Below are 9,468 nucleotides of genomic sequence, written 5' to 3'. Positions count from 1 at the left end.
CTGCTTTTCCAATTGTCACAGTGCTAAACTTCAACTTTATAACAATACGGATTATATCTTAATTTTTACATGTGCATTAATTAGAATCAGTTAAATGGTAATCTGACGTCTGCCATGGTATCCACTTAGAGACATGCCAATCAAACCAATCAAACCAATTAGTGTCAAGCACTAATTAAATATGTAACGAGCAATATAATACAATGCAATTTAATTGTTGCCATGGGTATTGCAGGCGTCTGAACGAGTACACCTTGACAACTGTATATTATATAGATACGTGTTTAGTATGCATCTTATAAATAAGGATAATTTACCCATGAACGACAGACTTGGGGAGAACAGATACTTTCACACACCTTGAAGTTCTCTCACAAAGCACAAACTCTACTGGAAGATCCGAGAGACCGTTTTGTGAATAAGCAATGTCAACTCTATCGGGAGACCTGTGTGTCATTCACCCAATAGTTCCGACTTGCATATTATTTGTATCACCATGTTAATTTATTAATCACGTTTCATGTTTGGAAAGTACAATACAAGAAACTACATCACCAACTTGAGATTTCTGTTGTTCATTCATTTAACATTCATTCGTAAATTACGCTGTGTTACAATGATGGTGACTTAATTTAATTTTCTTTGTATAATGTTATGTTTTTGCATCCAGCATTGATTTGTTTAAGTCCAAAACACAGGTACATGTACAAACGTGAATGAATACGTGAATGAATGAATGAATGAATGAATGTTTAACGACACCCCAGCAGGAAAAATTACATCGGCTATTGGGTGTCAAACTATGGTAAAAACGTGAATGAATAGAATAGGGTAGACTAGATGTAATGAATGAATGAATGAATGAATTGATGTTTAACGATACCCCAGCACACAAAAACACACATCGGCTATTGGGTATCACAAAAAGGCAAGTACAAAACAGAAGAAAAAGATTAACGGCTCATTAGTTCTGATATAAGGAGACCCATTTTCCTAACTAGTTAAATAGAAAGTCTGAAAATTTGTGCATTCCATATCCTAAATGTTTTTATTTCCAATCCGTTAGTTTTTCAAACAAATTGGCGATCTTAACCTTCTTTCGGGTGGCGGTACTCTTAAGGACGAGCACCTTATAGTGGATCATGGAAACAGTCACGGCCGATTCATGCAGAGAATGGATGTTTAACGACACCCCAAGACGAAAAATATTTCGGCTATTGGATGTCAAACTTATAATTTCCTTGACATGAGTACACTCCACCAAAATGTGGCGCACCGTCAGAGTACACTGATAGTCTAGCTTGATACCATACGTTGGTTAGCAACCCCACCGTCCTAATCATGTTGCAAAGTCGAAGAGAAATTGGTTGATACTAGTTTAAAATCAGTATAAGGAACAAAAACCCTGGCAATCTCATGCAGACATACGCAATACCGTTTACTCATTGATACTATCACAGTGTCATTTACCACCCCAAGGCAGACCTGCACAAAACACGTAACGCTGACAATACAGTGCAGCAATAAACAGAGTAAGGCTTATCAATTAACAACCGGCGGCTAATTACGCCAGCAACGTCAATCAGCAATGAATACAGTAAACAAATTAACAGGGATAAACTTAAAGACGGCAGCTTGGTATGCCAATCAACTATACATTAATTAAACAAAATGAAGGGTTTATACTGATAGGCAACACACACACCAAACAAACCAAACAATACCTAGACAGTATGTCGCCATTAGCAATATAACCTTTAATCAAGAAATAAGACGTTTACGTAACCATATGAATCGAGCTATATTTAAGCAAGACGCAAATGTGCTTCAGAGAGACACATCTGATTCCGCAATAAAGACGATATACACTCGATTCATTCTCTCTTCATTTTATCACTAGATAAGTCATTTTAACTAAATATTTCGTACAATGTTTATTTTTATGCAATTATTATTTGTCAATCTCACATTCATGTTTATATACTCTTCAAAAAAAGAAACGCAAAAGGGTACAAATGGGTTATAACTCCGATTTTATGTTTCCTACCGGTTCATGCTTTGTGAATATAAGGTCATTGCATGTCCCAAACACATTCCCACGGTTACATTCGATAAAACGCAGCTACTGTACAATAAAGTTCCAAAATGTGAATATTCGCAAAAACGCAGCCACGTGCAAACCATGTCACCACTGCACGTGCGTTGTCTGCACGTGCAACATGAACACCGATAGTATAAAAGTGCAGGGTGTTCGCTTGCCTGGCCTCTGTATCTGGCCGACAGTTGACAATCCAGGACATGCCACGTCTCAGTGAACCGCAGAGAAACAATGCCATCGGCCGACTAGACGCAGGCGAATCCAGAACGGCCGTTGCCAGGGCATTCCATGTGTCCCCAAGCACCATCTCCAGACTGTTGGACCGTTACCAGCAACATGGATCAACACGTGACCTCCCTAGATCCGGTCGACCACGGGTCACTACCCCCGGGCAGGACCGCTACATCCGGGTACGCCACCTTCGGGAACGATTGACTACTGCCACCTCCACAGCCGCAGCAATACCAGGTTTGCGCAATATCCGACCAGACCGTACGGAACCGCCTATGTGAGGTAGGAATTCGTGCCAGACGTCCAGTTCGAGGTGTCATCTTAACACCACAACACCGTCGACTCCGACTGCAGTGGTGCCATATTCATCGACAATGGCCTCAACTGCGATGGAGACAGGTGTGGTTCAGTGACGAGTCCCGATTTCTGCTCCGACGTCATGATGGAAGATGTCGCGTGTATAGGCGTCGTGGTGAACGTTATGCGGCAAACTGCGTGCAGGAAGTGGACAGATTCGGCGGGGGTAGTGTCATGGTGTGGGCAGCCATCTCACACACTGGCAGAACTGACCTGGTCCACGTGCAGGGCAACCTGAATGCACAGGGCTACATTGACCAGATCCTCCGGCCACACATCGTTCCAGTCATGGCCAACGCCAACGCAGTGTTCCAACATGACAACGCCAGGCCTCACACAGCACGTCTCACAACGGCTTTCCTACAGAACAACAACATTAATGTCCTTCCTTGGCCATCGATATCACCGGATTTGAACCCAATTGAGCATCTATGGGACGAGTTGGACCGACGCCTCCGACAGCGACAACCACAGCCCCAGACCCTGCCCGAGCTGGCAGCAGCCTTGCAGGCCGAGTGGGCCACCATCCCCCGGGACGTCATCCGTACTCTGGTTGCTTCAATGGGCAGGCGGTGCCAGGCAGTTGTCAACACACGTGGAGGCCACACCCGGTATTGACTCCAGATGACCTTGACATTGGTGGAGTGTCCTATCACTTACTCAAATGGACTAGAGTGAATTGTGAACAATCCTGCAACATTTGGTAATTATCGGACGCACCATTCAATAATTAAATCAATTCTCCAAATGTTACGACAATGTGGTTTTGCGTTTCTTCTTTTGAAGAGTATATATTTCTATGCTGTAACACATACCTTAGAACATACCGTGTTAATGGTTACACGCACGTATGAATGGTAACATGCCTTACATACACATATGTTACTTGTTAATGATTACACACCTTATGCGTTAGTTACACGCACGTATAAATGGTAACATGCCTTATATACACAGATGTTACTTATTTATTCATACTATTTATTATTACATTTCATGGGAAATGTAATCTTTCTATTTGTTAGTCAAAACGTATGTATTGCAATATGTATGTATTGCAATATGTAGACACACACACATCTGATTCCGCAATAAAGACGATATACGCTCGATTCATTCTCTCTTCATTTTATAACTAGGCTGACTCCAGTTGCTCCCTACTACATCCCCCAGAGTAGTTATTACAAACAAAGGTAACCCGAAAAACAAGACGGTTACAAGTGGTGGAGATCTTCCGATCCCGACCAATGAACGGAGCGAGCCCAATAAACTACAGAGAGAAGCTTCGACGGAATCATACAGACACATCAACAACAACATCACCACCAGCAACAACAACAACAACGCTATATTCGGAAATAATTACACAGCCATCATCATTATCAACAACGGTTATGACCAACAGGCAGACACTTCCGTCGTTATCCACAACTACAATGCACAATTTGTCATCACTTCCTGCGATACCAACAACACAAGGAGGTTCTGACACGATGGCGCATGTTAAACTCGAAAACTTTTCAGGTAGCCAAGATCCCACAACTTGATGGAATGACTTTACAGGCTTAACAGCGCTAAATGCATATACTAATGAACGAGCGTGCCTGCTACTACCGTTCTATTTAGAAGGCTCAGCAAAAGTGTGGCACTAAGATCTCACCGATGACGTTAAAAAACACTTGGCACGCCTTCGAGAAACGTTTTAAAAAGAGTTTGATGTTTCAATTGGGACTCCTCAGTATGTCTCAGAACGCATTGGAGACTGTGGAGGAGTTCTTGACAAGAGTGCAAACGGCCACACAAAATAGAAATCTGCCTAAGGAAGTGGTGGTAGCCATTGCGGTGAATGGACTAAAGCAGCCAATGAGACAGTGGGCCCACCTTAAAGAATGAATGAATGAATGAATGAATGTTTAACGACACCCCAGCACGAAAAATACATCGGCTATTGGGTGTCAAACTATGGTAATGCAAATAAATAAAGTGATGATCAACATCAATATAAAAATTCAAGACTTAAACAAAAACAGTGTAAAGAACTGTACAAAAACACAAATATCACAGAATTTTACGGATACTGAATTTTACTCAAAACTTCAATTTTGTGCTGTATTGGCCATTCTCAAAGAGAATGTTACACCCCTGCACCACGGTGAGGTTACAGCACATGCAGGGGCCACCTTAAAGATCCCCAAACACTAGAATGAATGAATGAATGAATGAATGTTTAACGACACCCCAGCACGAAAAATACATTGGCTATTGGGTGTCAAACTATGGTAAATGCAAAAACAATTGTTTTATGATCAACATCAATATAAAAATTCAATAGTTAAATAAAAACACAGTGTAAAGGACTGTGTAAAAATACAAATATCACACATAATATAACTAAAATTTAGAATAACATTCAGTATCTCGTAAAAACTGCAATAAAAGTTCTGGATGGAATCGAAATGATTCCATCACATTTCTTTGTCCAAATATATATATCTTACACTCCACCAAAATGTGTCGCACAGTCAGAATACACTGGCAGTGCTCACACTGAGGTGGAGGATCTTTCTTCAAGATAAATGAATGGGTTATGTAAGTGTGACCGATGCGGGCACAACACAATACTATTTCATCCTTCCTGCACTATCTTATAGGAGGACTGCCACTCTCCCAAGACTGGCTTGATAGCATGTAGCTTGTTCGCAACCTCACCGTCCCAATCACATGCCAAATCGAAACCAAAAATTTGTTGATATTATTTTTAAAATCAGTATAAGGTACACCAACCCTGGCATGAGGCAAATCCAAAGCAGACTTGGCAGCTGAATCTGCCTTTTCATTACCCCTGAATGAATGAATGAATGTTTAACGACACCCCAGCACGAAAAATACATCAGCTATTGGGTGTCAAACTATGGTAATGCAAATAAATAAAGTGATGATCAACATCAATATAAAAATTCAAGACTTAAACAAAAACAGTGTAAAGAACTGTGCAAAAACACAAATATCACAGAATTTTACGGATACTGAATTTTGCTCAAAACTTCAATTTTGTGCTGTATTGGCCATTCTCAAAGAGAATGTTACACCCCTGCACCACGGTGAGGTTACAGCACACACAGGGGTCATTATCCCTGATGCCAACATGGCTGGGCACCCAACAAAATACATCTTTTTTGGCAATAGATAAAAAGACACTTTCGTATCACCATCCCAATTAAGGGATGGCCCAGCTTGATATTTCGTAAAGCTTGAAGACACGAAAGTGAGTCTGTAAAAATAATAAATCTGGATGCTATGGAATCTTTAATTTCTTCCAAGGCTTTAATGACTGCCCAAACTTCAGCTCTAAAAATCGATGCTGAGTTGAGGCAGTCTCATGGAAATGATAGTGTCTGATGGAAAAAAACTGTAGCACAAGCCACAGAATTTCCATCCCGTGATCCATCTGTATACACAGGAATGTAATCACGGTACTTGTCTTGAATTCCCATGAAAATCTGTTTAAAAACAATAGCATCTGTACGATCTTTCTTCAGATGCGCCAGATCAAATACAATTTTAGGCGGTGTAAGACACCGAGGTGGTAAAACAAAATATGAAGGAGTTTCCAAAGTGTCATTTAAATCAATGTTGGAAAGCGACAAAAAACGCTTAATGCGAAGACCAAATGTACGAATAGCATTTAGCTTTCCATCAAACAACTTCATATATTTGTTGTCAAACACCGCATCATGTGCTGGATGTTTCCCAAACACTAGAAGAAGTGCGACATAATGCTCAGATGGTAGAACAATCTAGCCCCACTCTTTTTCAAGCAAACTGTCGATTTGGCATAAAGGCTTGGACACCTATCGACGGTAGTAGAGGCTATGTTAACGGGAAACAAAGCTGAGGTTAATCAGATCAAACACGAGGCAGAAACGCTCCAGGCGACAAATCCTGGTGCAAATAAACAACATCAGCCAGTATACCAGTCACGATGTCAACAACAACATCAGCCAGCATTCCAGGGGCCATGTCAACAACAACATCAGCCAGCATTCCAGGGGCCATGTCAACAACAACATCAGCCAGCATTCCAGGGGCCATGTCAACAACAACATCAGCCAGTATCCCAGGCGCCATGCCAGCAACAACATCAGATGCCATAGCAACAACAACGCCGATACAACAATGGACAGAGCAGGTCCACGATACCATCCATCTAGAAACAACCGTTCCGCTGTACCACCTCATCTGAAAAACCGCTGTCCAGGATGTGGTGAGTATTGCCCTAGTCATAATGTTTGTCCACATGTCAATACAGTTTGTAAATATTGTTCCAACGTTGGTCATCATGAGTCCGTATTTTTAAAAAGTTATTACAGACAAGGTAGATAGGAAATTGCACCTGATAATCAGAGACAATCTGGTGTCAGGCACAAACCAGTACATGTTTCAATGGTAGCTCCGTTAACAAGAAACACAATACAAGTTAAAGTGAAACAACTAAAAATCAATACTTTAGTTGACACAGGTGCTTCAATTAGTTGTGTAAGCCAACAGTTTATTCAAAGGCTACACGTACAGTCTTCCTTGTCCAAATCAAACATCCCAGTGATTATAGGGGTAGGGGGAGAAAAACATCTAGTATTAGGCTCAATCACTCACAATTCGGACTGCACCACACTCTCGTTCTTGGCATAGACTTCCTTACACGCAACAGTGCTACAATCGACTTGGCTGCCGAACACTTTACATTCATGATGGTCTCATTTCTGTTTGTCTAGCTGAGACAAATGCAGGCTATGCTAGACTAGTAAAACCAATCGTTATTCCAGCGCTAACACAAGCAAACATACCTGTACGTATATCCCGATGTGGTAAAAACCAAACAGTTCTCCTAGAACCTGCTCCTAGCCTACACGGCAAACAACTACAAAGTGCAAAATGCTTGGTCAAACAACGAAAAAGCGTATTTGTATACGAATATTAAATCCTACTAACCTACCCATTCAGCTTGGTACCAGAAGCGTAGTTGCACATGCTAATTCTGTTCACACCCTATCAGAAACAACAAATTCCACATCAACTCACCAATATGTTCACTCTGTATCAACATCAGAAAACACAGCACTATCAACTGACATTTCCTTTGACCGTAGGGATTCTGATATCACCCAGTCACAAAAAGAGGAGCTCCAACACTTTCTATCACGACACCGTACAGCATTTGCCAAGGACTGGTCTGAACTGGGGGAAACCGACATGCATCACCACAGGTGATGCTAGGCCCATTCATCTCCATTTTACAGACAAAATGTACAGGTTAGGAAAGAATGTTCTACTCAAGTCCGCCAGATGCTGGATGCAGGAATAATTCAGCCGACTTCTTCTGAATGGCATTTTCCAGTAGTCATGGTAAAGAAACATGATGGTACCTATCGCTTTGCTGTTGACTACAGGAAGCTCAATGCCGTTACAAAGCCCATTTTCTTTCCATTACATCGATTTGAAGATGTCATTGACTCAGTTGGTGAATCACATACTCAAATATTTAGTGTCCTTGACTGTGCAAGCGGATTCTGCCAAATACCTCTTGATCCAGCCACCAAAGATCGGTCAGCATTCATAACTCCAGATGGTATTTTTGAATGGAATCGGCTACCCTTTGGATTGAAGAATGCTCCTATGGCATTCCAGCAAACAATTTCAACCGCCTTCAAAGAAATGAACTGGAAATACATCTTGATTTACGATGATGACATCATTGTTTTCTCCAAAAACTTTACAGAACATCTCCAACATTTGGAATGCATCTTTCAAAAGATAAAAGAAGCTGGACACTTAAACCTAGTAAATGTTGGTTTGCTGCAAAAAAGGTAACGTATCTCAGACACTGTTTAGAAAAAAGGAATCGAGGTGGACAATACCAAAATTGATACAGTGGTAAACATTCCTACTCCAAAGACAGTCCATGATGTCAGACATTTCTTAGGAATATGCAGCTACTATCGCAAATTTGTTCACAACTTTGCAAAAATTGCCACTCCTATCAACTATCTGTTACAAAAAGATGTTCCATTCCAGTGGACAGACAAATGTCAGGAAGCCTTCCTACAGCTAAAAAGATCCTTAACATATGCACCTATTCTTGCATACCCAGACCCACATCAGCCATTCATACTCACAACAGACGCCTCCGGGACTGCTCTTGGGTATATTTTGAGTCAGCTAGATTCCACTGGAAGAGAACATATTATTTGCTATGGGGGTCGATCTCTTCATCCATGCGAAAAGAAATGGGGAACCACACAACTAGAATGTCTTGCTGTACTAGAAGGTTATCAGAACCTATAGAGTATACCTTACATCACAGATGTTCGAAGTTTTCACTGATCACAAAGCACTGACATGGCTAAAAGATATAAAACCAGATTCGGGACGTCTAGCCAGATGGTCACTCATGCTACAGGAGTATGATTTCAATATTATTTACCGTGCAGGGACCACCAAAAAAAATGCTGATGCCTTATCTAGAATCCAGTATAAGGAACACAACACACTGTCAGTTACAGATGACATCCCTTCATTAGATCTAAGGAACATCCAGCTTGAAGAACCAACTTCAGCCCAGCTAGCAGAATCACATGAAATAGAAGCCTCTGTGTGTACAACTGACACTGATACACCACAACATTTACAACAAATACCTACGATGCAAACACAAACATTGAATTCACCCTCAGAGGAGCCAATTCAGCTTTCTGTTGAATGAATGAATGAATGAATGAATGTTT

This window comes from Gigantopelta aegis, chromosome 1 (assembly GCF_016097555.1).
Source record: "Gigantopelta aegis isolate Gae_Host chromosome 1, Gae_host_genome, whole genome shotgun sequence".
In the NCBI taxonomy this organism is placed as follows: Eukaryota; Metazoa; Mollusca; class Gastropoda; order Neomphalida; family Peltospiridae; genus Gigantopelta; species Gigantopelta aegis.
This window is presented reverse-complemented; position numbering follows the sequence as displayed.